Source organism: Triticum dicoccoides, chromosome 4A (genome assembly GCF_002162155.2).
Source record: "Triticum dicoccoides isolate Atlit2015 ecotype Zavitan chromosome 4A, WEW_v2.0, whole genome shotgun sequence".
NCBI classification, from domain to species: Eukaryota; Viridiplantae; Streptophyta; class Magnoliopsida; order Poales; family Poaceae; genus Triticum; species Triticum dicoccoides.
Window position 1 is genome coordinate 434994838 of NC_041386.1, and position 18457 is coordinate 435013294.

Below are 18457 nucleotides of genomic sequence, written 5' to 3' on the forward strand. Positions count from 1 at the left end.
CAGAGTGCGTCCAGTGACTCCTTGACACGGCTGCAGAGCAGAAAGAGGCCGGCTGCCGCACTGATGCGCCGCACCGACAGAATGATGACCTGCCTCCCCGCCGAGACCAAGGCGCGACATCTCGGACACCGACTGGTGGCGGCCGCGGAAGAAAGGACAAGGAGCCGGCTGCCAGCCGCATCGGACTCGCATCACCATAGAGCACGACCAAGATGGCTGCCTAAGAAAAGTGGAACGACGGGACGACTGTCCGCCTCCTCCCCCTCACAGGGAAAGGCGAGTCTCCCCGCCGCCTGTTTATCACCCGACGCTCGGTGACCGCCTTGGCCACCGAGAGGGAGTCAGAGAGAATGACGCCCGCCACCAGATCGACCGTCTCCACCGATCCCTGGCGCTTGAAGAAGAAGATGAGTTGGGTTCGTCGTGTTTCGGCCCCTGCATTCGAGACGAGCCCTTCCCCAAAGGGTTCATGCTCCCAAGAGACACACCCAAATACACCGGCTCCGTGAAGCCGGAAGACTGGCTAGTCGACTACTCCACGGCCGTCAGCATAGCAAATGGCAACATGCGTGTTGCCATGAAGTACGTTCCGCTCATGCTCCAGGGCACGGCCCGGACATGGCTGAACAGCTTGAAGCCCCGCAGCATCAACAGTTGGGTCGACTTCACCGACGCATTCGTCCGCAACTTCACCAGCACGTACAAGCGGCCACCCAAACCTCGCTAGCTCTCCTTGTGCGTGCAAGGCCCCAACGAGTCAACTCGCGACTACCTTACACGCTGGGCCAAGCTCCGCAACTCCTGCGAGGGCATGCACGAGGTGCAGGCCATCAAGTACTTCACTACAGGATGCCGAGAGGGCACCCTCCTCAAGCACAGGCTTCTCTGCGATGAGCCGGAAACCCTCAATGAGCTGCTGATCATAGCAGACAAATATGCCATGGCCGACTCCTCCATGAAGGCGGAGATCCAAGTTAGTGCGACAGGCAAGGTGGCTCCTCAGGCTCCTCGAACCCCGGCTGGAGACGCTAGTCGGCGTCAACAACAGAACGACCACAAGCGCAAAGCCCCACAGCCGGCTTCCACTAGTCGGCAGGTGGCGACAGTCGAAGACCAGCAGCCGGAAGGGCAGCCTCCGCCCAAACGCCAGAAGGGCGGCAAGCCCAACTGGCAGCCGGCTTTCTCATATGAGCAGACTTTGGATGGACCCTGCAAATTCCATAGTGGTGCGAAGCCGTCCAACCACACCACTCGGAAGTGCCACTGGATCACCAGGATCGCCAAGGGATACGGCCTTTTGTCTCCCCCACCTGCTGGGCAGCCGCCTCCTCCTCCGCCCTAGCAGCCGGCAGTCAGACCGGTCGGCGCGATACAAGATGAGTACCCGAAAGAGCATGGAACCTACGTCATGTTCACCAGCATGGCCGATGATCAATGCAGCAGGCGGCTGCAGCAGCAAGAGGTGAATGTAGTAGCATCTGAGACACCAGAGTTCATGCATTGGTCTGAGAAGCCCATCAGCTGGAGCAGAGCTGACCACCCGAAAGTAATGCCCAAACCCGGCTCCTATGCCTTGGTTTTGGACACCACCTTTGCCACGGACAAGCGAGTTGCTCGCTTCTCCAGACTCCTGATAGACGGCGGTAGCAGCATCAACATCCTGTACAAGGATACAATGGAGAAATTAGGAATCAAACACAGGCAGCTTCAGTCCAGCCGGACAGTGTTCCATGGCATAGTTCCTGGCCTTTCCTGCTCACCAATCGGCAAAATTCTGATTGACGTCCTCTTTGGGGACAAAGATCATTTCCGCCGAGAGTCAGTTTGGTTTCAGGTGGTGGACCTTGAGAGCCCATACCATGCGCTACTTGGCCGGCCTGCCCTGGCCATGTTCATGGCGGTCCCCCACTATGCCTACCTCAAGATGAAGATGCCGAGTTCCAAGGGGATTCTGACCATAACTGGCAACTAAGAGAAGTCGTCTGCCTGCACAACAGAAAGCAGTCGGCTGGCCGAGTCCCTCGTGATCGCAGCTGAGAAGTGGCTCCTTGATCGGGTTGTGGCGATGGCAAGCAAGCAGCTAGAAATGTCGCCCGATCCCAAGGAGTCGGAAGCTGAGGGCTCGTTCAAGCCGGCCAAAGAAATGAAGAAGATACCCTTGGACCCGGAGCACCCGAAGAGGTACGCTGTCGTAGGTGCAAACCTCGACAGCAAATAGGAAGGTGAGCTCGTCGATTTCCTCCGTGAGAATCGGGACATCTTTGCATGGTCCCCCAAAGACATGCCAGGTGTCCCAACGGATTTCGCCAAGCACAAATTACATGTCCGATCTGATGCCAAGCCAGTCAGGCAGCCCTTGCGCCGCTTGTCAGAAGAGAAGAGAAGAGTTGTTGGAGAAGAGATAGCCCGGCTGCTGGCAGCCGGCTTCATCATGGAAGTGTTCTTTCTAGAATGGCTAGCCAACCCGGTCCTGGTACTAAAGAAGAACAAGCAGTGGCAAATGTGTATTGATTACACTAGCCTCAACAAAGCATGCCCCAAGGACCCGTTCGCCTTGCCAAGGATCGACCAAGTGATAGACTCCACAGCCGGATGCGAGCTATCGAGTTTCTTGGATGCGTATTCAGGATATCACCAGATCAAGTTGAACCCGGCCGATAGGCTGAAGACCGCCTTCATCACGCCGTTTGGAGCCTTCTGCTACTTGACCATGACGTTCAGCTTGAGGAACGCCGGCTTCCAACGTTGCATGCAGAAGTGCCTCCTCAAGCAACTCGGCAGAAACGCCCATGTTTACATGGACGATGTGGTGGTGAAGACGGAGAAGCGTGGAACACTGCTGGAAGACCTCAAGGAGACCTTTGAGAACTTGCGCCGATTTCAAAACAAGCTCAACCCGGAGAAATGCGTCTTCAGAGTACCAGCCGGCCAGCTTCTTGGCTTCATGGCCTCTGAACGCGGCATAGAGTGCAACCCTGTGAAGATCAAGGCCATTGAGAGGATGGAGGTACCCAGCCGACTGCTGGACGTACAAAAGTTCACCGGCTGTTTGGCATCCATCAGCCGATTCATCAGCCGGCTGGGCGAGAAGGCTCTCCCCCTATACCAACTCATGAAGAAGACCACTTTTTTGAGTGGAACCACAAGGCAGACGAAGCTTTTCTCCAACTGAAGAAGATGTTGACTACTCCACCTGTCCTAGCGGCTCCGACTCCTAAGGAACCCATGCTCCTCTACATCGCCGCCACCAGCCGAGTAGTCAGCACAGTCATCGTGGTAGAGCGAAAGGAGGAAGGCAAGGCACTACCAGTCCAGAGACCGGTATATTATTTGAGTGAAGTGCTGTCGACCTCCAAGCAAAACTACCCCCACTACCAGAAGATGTGCTATGGCGTGCACTTTGCTGCCAAGAAATTGAAGCCTTACTTTCAAGAGCATCCAATCATTATGGTTTGCACAGCTCCACTAGACGAGACCATCGGGAGTCGGGATGCTTCGGGCTGAGTGGCCAAATGGGCCATAGATTTAGCCCCCTACACCATCTACTACCAGCCTCGCACCGCCATCAAGTCGCAGGCGCTGGCCGACTTCCTCGTCGACTGGGCCGAGACCTAGTATCTGCCGCCAGTGCCCGACTCCACCCATTGGCGAATGCATTTCGACGGCTCCAAGATGCGCATCGGCATGGGAGCCGGCATTGTCCTCACCTCTCCCAAAGCGACAAGCTCAAATGGTGCTGCAAATCCATTTTGCCGCCTCCAACAATGTCACCGAATACGAGGCACTCATTCACGGGCTCCGGCTGGCCAAACAGCTCGGCATTCGCCGGATCTTGTGCTATGGTGACTCCGACTTGGTGGTCCATCAGTCGTCAGGTGATTGGGATACCAAAGACGCAAACATGGCGAGCTACCGCTTCCTTGTACAGCAACTCAGTGGATATTTTGAGGGGTGCGAGTTTCTCCACATGCCAAGAAACAACAACGATCAAGCAGACGCCCTGGCATGAATTGGCTCCACCGTCAAGCAATACCGTCCAGCGTCGCCCTTCAGCGCCTCCTCAAGCCGTCTGTCAAGCCATCGCTAGAGTCAGACTCTATTTTCGTGCCGCCTCCTCCTGAAGCAGTTGGATCTGACTTGAGAGCCCCCGCACACGGCACGAGTATTTAGGCAGGCGGCGCGGGGATCTGGCAGTCGCACCCGGCCCGGGGACTACGGCGGTCGGCCCGGAGACTCCAGAGCCCGGCCCGGGGACTACGCCAATCGGCCCGGGGACTTCATCGACACAGCAAGCTGCTGCCAATTCCAACCCACCGCCTCCCGGCCCAGCCGCCCTCGTCCAAGTCACAGTCCTGAAAGTTATAGAAATTGCAGCCCCTTCATGGGCCCAGCCCATCCTCAAATTCCTGGTGAACAAAGAGCTGCCAACTGATGAGATCTTAGCTCGACAAGTGCAACACCGGGCGGCAGCCTACACCATAGTCAACAGACAGCTTGTAAGGCACAGTGTCACTGGTGTTTACCAGCGCTGCGTGGAGCCAGAGCAAGGCCAAGCAATTCTCAAGGACATCCATCAAGGCGAGTGTGTCCACCACGCGGCTTCAAGAGCACTCGTCGCCAAAGCCTTCCGCCATGGTTTCTTCTGGCCGACTGCTCTTGAAGACGCCAAGACCTTGGTCCAAAAATGCAAAGGGTGCCAGAAGTTCCGCTCCAAGCCACATCAGTTGGCTTCTGCACTCAAGACCATTCCCGTTGCCTGGCCCTTTGTTGTTTGGGGCCTGGACATGGTGGGACCATTCAAGACGACACGAGGTGGCTTGACTCACTTGTCGCAGTGAACAAGTTCACCAAGTGGATAGAAGCAAAACCAATCAAGAAGTTGAATGGTCCGACTGCTGTGACCTTCATCTCCGACATAACAATTCGGTACGACATACTGAACAACATCATCACCGACAACGTCACAAACTTTGCCAAAGGTGCCTTGGCCCGTTTTTGCGTGACGCAGGGCATCCGACTGGACTTAGCGTCCGTTGCCCATCCGCAGTCCAACGGCCAGGTAGATTGAGCAAACGACCTCATTCTGTCCGGCATCAAGCCTCGACTGGTCGAGCCTCTAGAGCGTTCGGCCGGCTATTGGCTCGATGAGCTGCCGGCCGTTCTCTGGAGCCTGCGCACAACTCCAAACAAGTCAACCGGCTTCACGCCCTTCTTCCTCGTCTACGACGCTGAAGCCGTCATCCCAACGGACATAGAATTCGACTCCCCTCAAATCGCCATGTACACCAAAGAGGAAGCAGAAGAAGCACGTCAAGACGGCGTCGATCTGCTGGAAGAGGGCCGGCTGTTGGCACTCAGCCGGTCCGGCATCTACCAGCAGAGCCTGCGCCGATACTACAACCGGAAGGTCAAGCCGAGATCTTTCCAAGAAGGAGACCTTGTGCTCCGGCTGATTCAGCGAATAGCCGGCCAGCACAAGCTCTCAGCACCTTGGGAAGGCCCTTTCATCATCAGCAAAGTGTTGGGTAACGACTCCTACTACCTGATCAATGCTCAGAAGCCCCGAGCATGCAAGAGGGACGACTCCAGCAAAGAGACGGAGCGGCCATGGAATCCAAACCTCCTGCGAAGATTTTACAGTTAATGCAGTATGTACCATGCTACCTTTTGTATTAAAGTATGAAGACCTCGCCCCCCCCCCCCCCGAGAAGAGCTCGGGGACTGCCCTCTTTTATCTATATGATAAGAATTATTCCTATGAGTATGTTATTCTTTGTTATGTCATTGGGCACCGGGTTCGACTAGTCGGCCGGGGGACTTGCCGCCTTATACTATGAAATGACTTCCTGCAGTCGGACAAGTAGTGTGTGGCACTTAAGCCGTCTCCTGTTAGAAGCCACAGCTCGTAGAGCGACTGTCTGGTGGACAGGGGTAAGGTAGAATGGGTGTCCACATGAAAAATGGCTAAGGACTCAAAGCATGTACATAGTTTAAGCCGGCTTCCAGCCTTTTACAACCGACTCTTGAGCAGCCGGCTCGCCATTTTCTAATAAATTTGCTAAAAAACTCTAAACGGCTAAGTACTTGCCTTCCAAAAAAGCGAAGTACTTGATCCAGCAACAGTCCGTAGAGCGGCTGTCCGACTGGCAAGACGGCAACCAAGGGAAGGAGACAAAGGAAAAAGCCAAAGAGCAATGGGCAAAGAGATAGAACGCGGAGAAATATATACATAGAAAAGGCCCTTGGCCGAATCTTCAAAACAGAAGTTCAAGATACACCCCACGGGTGGAATTGCACAAATTAACAAGTTCATTGAGACTATTAAGCAGATAAAAACAAATATGAAGTGGCAGCCTAGGAAACTACAGACGGATTTAGAGGACCGGAGGGGTCGGCGGTGCCAGTTGCCAGAGCGGCCGGCTGGTTGGTCTCCGCTTGGTCACCTCTAGCAGCAGCTGGCTCGGTTGGGCGCAACTCGTTGCTAGAGGCGCGGTCGAGCTGAGGCTGGCCGTCTGCTCCGACCTCTGGCGCCTCCTCCTTGTCTCCTTACTCCTCCTCGCCTTCTTCCTCGCCACTGGAGTCAATCACCTCCGCCGAGTCCTCGCCGTCGTCCGGGTTCAGCCCGAACCACTCCGGCGGCGCCTCCTCGCCGTTCTCAGCTCACTCTGGGACGAAGACGCTGGTGTCAGTGTATTCGGCGATCGATGCTGCGCGCTTGACGAGATCGTCTTCCACGACCGCCAACTCCGCCTGAGCTTCTAGCCGGAACGTGGCTAGTTGGGCTAGACTCAGCCCAGGATACCACGCCTTGGCGAACTCTAAGGCCTGGCGCACTCCAGCCCGGGCCGAAGAGCCCTTGCAGGCCTCAAGGCGGCCAGCCGCTACCTCCAGCCAGTCGGCAGTCCGACTGGGGGTGCGCGGCGCCTGCTTGTCCGGCCACAAGGCGGCAATCGCCTGGGCGCCGACATGTTGAAGCCGGCGCAGCATCCGGTGAGCCGGCCGAAGGCGGGCCTCGATGCTCAAGATATGTTCGCCAAGAGTCGGGGGGTGTCGGTGGTGATCTGTGCACCGTCCACCCTCCGCCCTTCGCGATCCGCTTCGATGGCTTGGTTGGCAGCGACCGAGTGGCCAGGGAAGAAGTCTGCCAAGGCATAAGAACGAAGAACAAGATTAAAGACTAGAGGTCAACTCAACTAGCAGCCGACAACTTAGAAAAGGAGAATGAGGGGAAGCTCACCGTCGACGAGATCTTCAATCGCATGGAAGCCGGAGACCAGCGATGCCTCCGTGTCGGTCTAGGAGGAGCGCTCGGACGCGAATTCGGCAAGGAGGACGGTCTCCTCATCCTCCGCCTCCTTCTGGGCCTTCTTGAGAAGCTCCTTCTGCTCCGCCAGCTGTGTAGCCAGCCGGCCGCGCTCCTCCACCAGTTGGCCGCACTCCTCCTCCTTGACACACAGCGCAGTGTTGGCCTCGCCCAGCTGCTGCTGCAGGGAGGTGTTGGCCTCTGAAGAAGAAGAGGAAAAGGTGTCAATCATCAACTAGGAAGAAAGGTCGTCGGGGAGATCCGGCCCGACTGCTCAGCAGTCGGCCCGAATCTCGGGGACTACAGCCCACGGGTGCGCCAGCGCGCCCCCGCAAAGGAAGGAATCATCAACAATGAAGAATAGTCACCGGGGAGATCCGGCCCGACTGCTCAATAGTCAGCCCAAATCTCGGTGACTACAGTCCACGGGTGCGCCAGCGCGCCCCCGCAGAGAAGGAAGAGGACTCACCCCGGCTGTCCGACAAGTCAGCGGTCCGCTTGGTCAGCTCCTCAATGTTGGCATTGAAGGTGGTCATGCGAAGATTGTGGTAGTCCTGCAACAAAATTTCAGACAAAGTGTTGGTACTTGGAACTTGCTGATTAGAGTTCCAAGCCGCCTGCACAACAGCCGGCCCGAAACTCGGAGACTACACCTAGTGGGTGCGCTGGCGCGCCCCCACAAAGAAGAACAAGAAATAGAAACAAAGAAGGAAGGACGCATACCCGGATGGCTGCTCGCGACGCTAGATACGCATTGGTACATTCCTTGATGGCATCGCCCTCGGCTCGGAGCTTGGCTTGGACGTCCAAAAGCGCCCGGTTCAACGGGACCGTCCCGCCTCCCCGCACCCACCCAGTGGGCGCGGCGCTCGTCGCCTCGGTGTCCGGGATCATGGAGCTCGTGGCACCGGTCTCCAGAGGGTGCGGCGCCGAGGCCGCCTTCGCGAGACGGCAGCATCGGCATGCCGACCTCGAGAGCCTGGCCCGTTTCCACCATGTCTTCAGTTGGCGGCACCGGCGAGTCCGCCGGCTGCCCGCCTGGCACACTCCCGGACGGCGGTGGTGGCGGCACGATTACGTCCGGCATGGCGATGTCGTTGCCGTCCCTCTCCATGATGGGGTTCTCATCGCCGACTTCCCCAGTCTGTGCCATGAATTCCGGTGGTGGCGACGCAGAGTTCAAAGGGACGACGAACACCGCCGACTGGCGGTGTGCGGCTTCCTCAGCATGCTTCTTCTCCGTGTCGGCGGCCTCAGCTTCCGCCAGCTTCTTCAGGGCGGAGGCCTCCGCCTTGTCAGCTTCCGCCTTCTTTAGGCGGGCGGCTTCCCGCTCCTCGCACGCATTCCGCTCCGTCGCCTCCCGGAGGTCGGCGGCCGGATCAATCCGCCGGGTGGTGGAGGAGGTCTCCGCCGACTTGATGACGGAGCTGGCAGCCGACTTCTCAAGAGAGAGCGGGGCCCTAAAGTCAAGATGTAAAACAAAGGAATCTCAGACGGAGTCAACAAAGAAAAAGTGAAGGTGCAAAGGAAGGTAGCACTTACGCCGAAACCAGCTGCAGCGTCTTCACCACCTTGCGGAAGCGGTTGGCCTTTGCGGCCGCTTCGTCCTGCTTGGTCGCCGCGGCCGAGCCCTTGGGCTTCTTCGGCCGGCTGCCGAACAGGCTCGTCCCGGCCCTGCGCTTCTTAGCATCGCATTGGGCGTCCGGCGCAGCAGACGAACTCACGCCCGGCTCCTGGCTGGTGGTGCGGGGCGACCTCCTCGTCATCGTCAGGCCAGTCCTCGAGACTGGCCCCAAGTCTCGGGCCACCCACTGCACCGCCTCCTCCCTCGGCATCGTCCTCCAGGGCTGCCGCCCCCAAGTCGGGGTCGTCAACATCACTCTCCTCTCGGTCGGGGAGGAATTCACGGTCCGGCCCCATGGTGCCAGCTGCTGTCTGGAGAAGGGGGTTCTGAACAAAGCCGACTGGTCAGATTAGACAAGACGGACTCGGTAACGAAGAAGTCGGGAGAGTCAAAGAAAAAGAGAAAAAGAAACAACTCACCAGAGGCGGAGGGGTGGCACGTGAATATGGCTCCTTGCCGAACTGCCACTCTTCTTTGAGTTCGCAGCTCGCAGGATAATTTACCATATAGGCTACCTCCTCGTGAGGCATTTCCTTGGTGCACATCCGACTCGGGTCCCGATGCCCTCTCATCTGGCAAATCATGTGGGGGCAACCTTGGAGTGGGAGCACTCGGCGAGCCACGAAGGCGGCCAGCAAATCCGGCCCGGTCAGGCCCTCCCACTGCGTCAGCACTCGGAGTCGCGCGACGGCGCCGGCTCCTGCAGGCGTCAGCGTCCTGGCCCGATACGACCAGTTGGGCTGCCTCCCCGCCGGTGGGCCGGGTATGTAGGCCGGCAGATTGACCCAGTCACCCTCCACAGAGACGTTCTTCACGTAGAAGTACGACTGCTGCCACATCTTCACCGACTTTATCAGCTTGATGGAGGGAAACAGGTTGTTGGCCCCCGACCTCCGCACGGCGATGAACGCGCCGCACTGAGCCGGCACGCCCGCGGCTTGGGTGCCGAGCTTGGAGTAGAAGAACTCCCCCCAGAGCTCGATGGTGGGGAGAACGCCGAGGAAGCCTTCGCACAAGGCGACGAAGGCGGACAGCAGCACCACCGTGTTGGGGGTGAGGTGGTGTGGCTGGAGACCGTAGAATTGCGAGCGGAAGAAGCCGCTTGCCAGTAAGCCAAGGCCGCGTAGGCAGTGCGAGCGGAAGACGACCCGCTCGTCCTCCTGCGGCGCCGACGAGATTTCCCCCCTCCGCGCGACGCGGACCCGCATGAGGTCCTCGCCGGGCAGCCGATGCGTCTTGCGGAGGAAATTGACGTGATCGTCGTGGACCTCCGAACCGTCCCAGGTGCCTGATACGTCTCCAACGTATCTATAATTTTTGATTGCTACATGCTATATTATCTACTGTTTTGGACTATACTGGGCTTTATTTTCCACTTTTATATTATTTTTGGGACTAACCTATTAACCGGAGGCCCAACCCAGAATTGCTGTTTTTTTGCCTATTTCGGTGTTTCGGATAAACAGAATATCAAACAGAGTCCAAACGGAATAAAATCTTCGGAAATGTGATTTTCTCACCGAACGTGATCCAGGCGACTTGGACCCTACTGCAAGGGATCAAAGAGGTGGTCACGAGGGTGGGGGCGCGCCCCCCTAGGGCGCGCCCCCTGCCTCGTGGGCCCCTCGGTGCTCCACCGACGTACTCCTTCCTCCTATATATACACACGTACCCCCAAACGATCAGAACAGGAGCCAAAACCCTAATTCCACCACCGCAACTTTTTGTATCCACGAGATCCCATCTTGGGGCCTGTTCCGGAGCTCCGCCGGAAGAGGGCCGTCATCACGGAGGGCTTCTATATCATCCTAGCCCCTCCGATGAAGTGTGAGTAGTTTACCTCAGACCTTCGGGTCCATAGTTAGTAGCTAGATGGCTTCTTCTCTCTCTTTGAATCTCAATACAAAGTTCTCCCCCTCTCTTGTGGAGATCTATTCGATGTAATCTTCTTTTTGCGGTGTGTTTGTTGAGACCGATGAATTGTGGGTTTATGATCAAGTCTATCTATGAATAATATTTGAATCTTCTCTGAATTATTTTATGCATGATTGGTTATCTTTGCAAGTCTCTTCGAATTATCCGTTTGGTTTGGCCAACTAGATTGGTAGTTCTTGCCATGGGAGAAGTACTTAGCTTTGAGTTCGATCTTGCGGTGTCCTTACCCAGTGACAGAAGGGGCAGCAAGGCACGTATTGTATCATTGCCATCGAGGATAACAAGATGGGGTTTATTTCATATTGCATGAATTTATCTCTCTACATCATGTCATCTTGCTTAAGGCGTTACTCTGTTTTTAACTTAATACTCTAGATGCATGCTGGATAGCGGTCGATGAGTGGAGTAATAGTAGTAGATGCAGAATCGTTTCGATCTACTTGTCACGGACGTGATGCCTATATACATGATCATGCCTAGATATTCTCATAATTATGCACAATTCTATCAATTGCTCAACAGTAATTTGTTCACCCACCGTAGAATACTTATGCTCTTGAGAGAAGCCACTAGTGAAACCTATGGCCCCCGGGTCTATTCTTATCATATCAATCTCCATCACTTTTATATTGTTTTGCTATTTACTTTGCCTTTACTTTTTACTTTGCATCTTTATATCAAAAATACCAAAAATATTCTATCTATCAGATCTCACTCTTGTAAGTGACCGTGAAGGGCTTGACAACCCCTAATCGCGTTGGTTGCGAGTAGCTATCACTTTGTGCAGGTACAAGGGACTTGAGCGTGGGCTCCTACTGGATTGATACCTTGGTTTTAAAAACTGAGGGAAATACTTACACTACTCTGCTGCATCATCCCTTCCTCTTCGGGGAAACCAACGCAAGCTCAAGACATAGAAAGAAGGATTTCTGGCGCCGTTGCCGGGGAGTCTACGCAAAAAGTCAACATACCAAGTACCCATCACAATCCCTATCTCTCGCATTACATTATTTGCCATTTGCCTCTCGTTTTCCTCTCCCCCCAATTCACCCTTGTCGTTTTATTCGCCCTCTCTCTCTCCATCCCCCCTCTCTATTTGCCTCTTTTTGTCTGCTTGCTTTTTGTTTGCCCGTGTGTTAGATTGCTTTTGTCGCGATGGCTCAAGATGCTACCAAATTATGTGACTTCACCAATACCAATAATAATGATTTCCTTAGCACTCCGATTGCTCCTCTTACTGATGCTGAATCTTGTGAAATTAATACTGCTTTGTTGAATCTTGTTATGAAAGACCAATTCGCCGGCCTTCCTAGTGAAGATGCCGCTACTCATCTGAATAGCTTCGTTGATTTATGTGATATGCAAAAGAAAAAATATGTCAATAATGATGTCGTTAAATTGAAGCTATTTCCTTTTTCGCTTAGAGATCGTGCTAAAGCTTGGTTTTTGTCTTTGCCTAAGAATAGTATTGATTCATGGAACAAATGCAAAGATGCTTTTATCTCTAAATATTTTCCTCCCGCTAAGATCATCTCTCTTAGAAACGATATAATGAACTTTAAACAACTTGATCATGAACATGTTGCACAAGCTTGGGAGAGAATGAAATTAATGATACGTAATTGCCCTACTCATGGTTTGAATTTATGGATGATTGTACAAAAATTTTATGCTGGATTGAATTTTGCTTCTAGGAATCTTTTAGATTCGGCCGCGGGAGGCACTTTTATGGAAATCACTTTAGGAGATGCTACTAAACTCCTAGATAATATTATGGTTAATTATTCTCAATGGCATACTGAAAGAACTTCTAATAAAAAAGTGCATGCGATAGAAGAAATTAATGTGTTGAGTGGAAAGATGGATGAACTTATGAAATTATTTGCTACTAAGAGTGTTTCTTCTGATCCTAATGATATGCCTTTGTCTACTTTGATTGGGAATAACAATGAAACTATGGATGTGAATTTTGTTGGTAGGAATAATTTTGGTAACAACGCTTATAGAGGGAATTTTAATCCTAGGCCATATCCTAGTAATCCTTCTAATAATTATGGGAATTCCTACAACAACTCTTATGGAAATTATAATAAGATGCCCTCTTATTTTGAATCTAATATTAAAGAATTTATTTCTTTGCAAAAGAATTTTAATGCTATGATTGAAGAAAAATTGCTTAAGATTGATGATTTGGCTAGGAACGTTGAAAGAATTGCTCTTGATGTTGATGCTTTGAAACTTAGATCTATTCCACCTAAGCATGATATTAATGAGTCTCTAAAATCCATGAGAATTTCAATTGATGAGTGTAAGGAAAGAACCGCTAGGATGCGTGCTTCCAAAGATGCCTTTACTAAAGCGTGTTCTTCCAATTCCTATGAAAATCAAGATGAAGATCTAAAAGTTATTGATGTGTCCCCGATTAAATCTTTATTTTGCAATATGAATCTTGATGAAACTGAATATGATCTTCCTTTACCTAGAAGGCATTCTAAAAATTCGGAGTGTTTAGATCTTAATGATGAAATTGATGAAAGTGGGATTGAAAGAAATAAAAATCTAGATGTTGCTAAACCCACTATATTGGATTTCAAGGAATTTAATTATGAAAATTGCTCTTTGATTGATTGTATTTCCTTGTTGCAATCCGTGTTAAATTCTCCACATGCTGTTGATGAAATCTAGATAGTCGAAATAAAGCCTTCACCGGACATATTGTTGATGCCTTGATGCAATCTTATGAAGAAAAACTTGAGTTGAAAGTTTCTATCCCTAGAAAACTCTATGATGAGTGGGAACCAACTATTAAAATTAAAATTAAAGATCATGAGTTTTATGCTTTGTGTGATTTGGGTGCTAGTGTCTCTACTATTCCCAAAACTTTGTGTGATTTACTAGATTTCCGCAATTTTGATGATTGCTCTCTAAATTTGCATCTTGTGGATTCCACTATTAAGAAACCTATGGGAAGAATTAATGATGTTCTTATTGTTGCAAATAGGAATTATGTGCCCGTAGATTTCATTGTTCTTGATATAGATTGCAATCCTTCTTGCCCTATTATTCTTGGTAGACCTTTCCTTAGAACGGTTGGTGCGATTATTCATATGAAGGAAGGGAATATTAGATTTCAATTTCCATTAAAAAAGGGCACGGAACACTTCCCAAGAAAGAAAATAAAATTACCATATGAAACTATCATGAGAGCCACCTATGGATTGCCTACCAAAGATGGCAATACCTAGATCTATCCTTGCTCATTATGCCTAGCTAGGGGCGTTAAACGATAGCGCTTGTTGGGAGGCAACCCAATTTTATTTTTATTCCTTGCTTTTTTCTCCTGTTTAGTAATAAATAAATTATTTAGCCTCTGTTTTGGTTGTGTTTTTTGTGTTTAATTAGTTTTTGTGCCAAGTAGAACCGTTGGGAAGACTTGGGGAAAGTCTTGTTGAACTTGCTTTAAAAGACAGAAACTTTAGAGCTCACGAGAACTGCTGTCATTTTCATTTGAAGAGTGATATTTAGTTAATTATTTTTGCAGATGATTAATAGATAAATTCCTCACGTCCATTAATTTATTTTAGAATTTTTGGGGTCCCAGATCTTGCGCTAGCTACAGATTACTACAGACTGTTCTGTTTTTGACAGATTCTGTTTTTCGTGTGTTGTTTGCTTATTTTGATGAATCTATGGCTAGTAAAATAATTTATAATCCATATATAAGTTGGAATACAGTAGGTTTAACACCAGTATAAATAAAGAATGAGTTCATTACATTACGTTGAAGTGGTCTTTTGTTTTCTTTCGCTAACGGAGCTCACAAGTTTTCTATTTTGAGTTTTGTGTTGTGAAGTTTTCAAGTTTTGGGTGAATTCTTTTGATGGATCATGGAACAAGGAGTGGAAAGATCCTAAGATTGGGGATGCCCATGGCACCCCCAAGATAATCCAAGGACACCAAAAAGTCAAAGCTTGGGGATGCCCCTGGAAGGCATCCCCTCTTTTCGTCCACTTCCATCGGTAATTTACTTGGAGCTATATTTCTATTCACCAACATGATATGTGTTTTGCTTGGAGCGTCTTGTATTATTTGTGTCTTTGTTTTTTAGTATTCCACAATCATCCTTGCTGTACACACCTTTTGAGAGAGCCATACATGAATTAAAATTTTATAGAATACTCTATGTGCTTCACTTATATCTTTTGAGCTAGATAATTTTGCTCTATGTGCTTCACTTATATCTTTTGAGCTAGATAATTTTGCTCTATGTGCTTCACTTAGATCTTTTAGAGCACGGTGGTGGATATGTTTTAAAGAAAGTACTGATCTCTCATGCTTCACTTATTAATTCGAGAGTCTCTTAATAGCATGGTAATTTGCCTAATAATAATATGCTTGGTATTCAAGATTTGTGAAACTTTCTTTTGAGTGTGTTGAATACTAAGAAAAGATTGAAGCATGATAATTGTTTTGAGATATGGAGGTGATAATATTAAAGTCATGCTAGTTGAGTAGTTGTGAATTTAAAGAATACTTGTGTTGAAGTTTGTGATTCCCGTAGCATGCACGTATGGTGAACCGTTATGTGATGAAGTCGGAGCATGATTTATTTATTGATTGTCTTCCTTATGAGTGGCGGTCGGGGACGAGCGATGGTCTTTTCCTACCAATCTATCCCCCTAGGAGCATGCGTGTAATACTGTGCTTTGATGACTTCTAAATTTTTGCAATAAGTATATGAGTTCTTTATGACTAATGTTGAGTCCATGGATTATACGCACTCCCACCCTTCCACCCTTGCTAGCCTCTCTAGTACCGCACAACTTTCGTCGGTATCATACATCTACCATATACCTTCCTCAAAACAGCCACCATACCTACCTATTATGGCATTTCCATAGCCATTCCGAGATATATTGCCATGCAACTTTCCACCATCTAGTTCATCATGACACATCCATCATTATCATATTGCTTAGCATGATCATGTAGTTGACATAGTATTTGTGGCAAAGCCACCATTCATAATTCTTTCATACTTGTCACTCTTGATTCATTGCATATCCCGGTACACCGCCGGAGGCATTCATATAGAGTCATACTTTGTTTTAGTATCGAGTTGTAAATAAATAGAAGTGTGATGATCATCATTCAATAGAGCATTGTCCCAAAAAAGAGAAAGGCCAAAGAAAAAAAAAGAAGGCCCAAAAAAATAAAAAAATAAAAGGGGCAATGCTACTATCCTTTTTTCCACACTTGTGCTTCAAAGTAGCACCATGATATAGCAAGTCTCATATATTGTGCTTCAAAGTAGCACCATGTTCTTCATATAGAGAGTCTCATATGTTGTCACTTTCATATACTAGTGGGAATTTTACGTTATAGAACTTGGCTTGTATATTCCAATGATGGGCTTCCTTAAATTGCCCTAGGTCTTCGTGAGCAAGCAAGTTGGATGCACACCCACTAGGTTCTTTTGTTGAGCTTTCATACAGTTATAGCTCTAGTGCATCAGTTGCATGGCAATCCCTACTCACTCACATTGATATCTATTGATGGGCATCTCCATAGCCCGTTGATACGCCTAGTTGATGTGAGACTATCTTCTCCTTTTTGTCTTCTCCACAACCACCATTCTATTCCACCTATAGTGCTATATCCATGGCTCACGCTCATGTATTGCGTGAAGATTGAAAAAGTTTTGAAAAAGTTAGAGTATGAAACAATTGCTTGGCTTGTCATCGGGGTTGTGCATGATTTAAATACTTTGTGTGAGGAAGATGGAGCATAGCCAGACTATATGATTTTGTAGGGATAACTTTATTTGGGCATGTTATTTTGAGAAGACATAATTGCTTTGTTAGTTTGCTTGAAGTATTATTATTTTCTATGTCAATATAAACTTTTATCTTGAATCTTTCTAATCTGAATATTCATACCACAATTAAGAAGATTTACATTGAAATTATGCCAAGTAGCACTCCGCATAAAAAATTCTCTTTTTATCATTTACCTACTCGAGGACGAGCAGGAATTAAGCTTGGGGATGCCTGATACGTCTCCAACGTATCTATAATTTTTGATTGCTCCATGCTATATTATCTACTGTTTTGGACTATATTGGGCTTTATTTTCCACTTTTATATTATTTTTGGGACTAACCTATTAACCGGAGGCCCAGCCCAAAATTGCTGTTTTTTTGCCTATTTCAGTGTTTTGGATAAGCAGAATATCGAACGGAGTCCAAACGGAATAAAATCTTCGGAAACGTGATTTTCTCACCGAACGTGATCCATGAGACTTGGACCCTACTGCAAGGGATCAAAGAGGTGGTCGTGAGGGTGGGGGGCGCCCCTCCCCTAGGGCGCGCCCCCTGCCTCGTGGGCCCCTCGGTGCTCCACCGACATACTCCTTCCTCCTATATATACACACGTACCCCCAAACGATCAAAACAGGAGCCAAAACCCTAATCCCACCGCCGCAACTTTTGTATCCACGAGATCCCATCTTGGGGCCTGTTTCGGAGCTCCGCCGGAAGAGGGTCGTCATCACAGAGGGGTTCTACATCATCCTAGCCCCTCCGATGAAGTGTGAGTAGTTTACCTCAGACCTTCGGGTCCATAGTTAGTAGCTAGATGGCTTCTTCTCTCTCTTTGAATCTCAATACAAAGTACCCCCCCTCTCTTGTGGAGATCTATTCAATGTAATCTTCTTTTTGCGGTGTGTTTGTTGAGACCAATGAATTGTGGGTTTATGATCAAGTCTATCTATGAATAATATTTGAATCTTCTCTGAATTCTTTTATGCATGATTGGTTATCTTTGCAAGTCTCTTCGAATTATCCGTTTGGTTTGGCCAACTAGATTGGTAGTTCTTGCCATGGGAGAAGTGCTTAGCTTTGGGTTCAATCTTGCGGTGTCCTTACCCAGTGACAGAAGGGGCAGCAAGGCACGTATTGTATCGTTGCCATCGAGGATAACAAGATGGTTTTTATTTCATATTGCATGAATTTATCTCTCTACATCATGTCATCTTGCTTAAGGAGTTACTCTGTTTTTAACTTAATACTCTAGATGCATGCTGGATAGCGGTCGATGAGTGGAGTAATAGTAGTAGATGCAGAATCGTTTTGATCTACTTGTCACAGATATGATGCCTATATACATGATCATGCCTAGATATTCTCATAATTATGCACAATTCTATCAATTGCTCAACAGTAATTTGTCCACTCACCGTAGAATACTTATGCTCTTGAGAGAAGCCACTAGTGAAACCTATGGCCCCCGGGTCTATTCTCATCATATGAATCTCCATCACTTTTATATTGTTTTGCTATTTACTTTGCCTTTACTTTTTACTTTGCATCTTTATATCAAAAATACCAAAAATATTCTATCTATCAGATCTCACTCTCGTAAGTGACCGTGAAGGGCTTGACAACCCCTAATCGCGTTGGTTGCGAGTAGCTATCGCTTTGTGCAGGTACGAGGGACTTGAGCGTGGGCTCCTACTGGATTGATACCTTGGTTCTCAAAAACTGAGGGATATACTTATGCTACTCTGCTGCATCATCCCTTCCTCTTCGGGGAAAA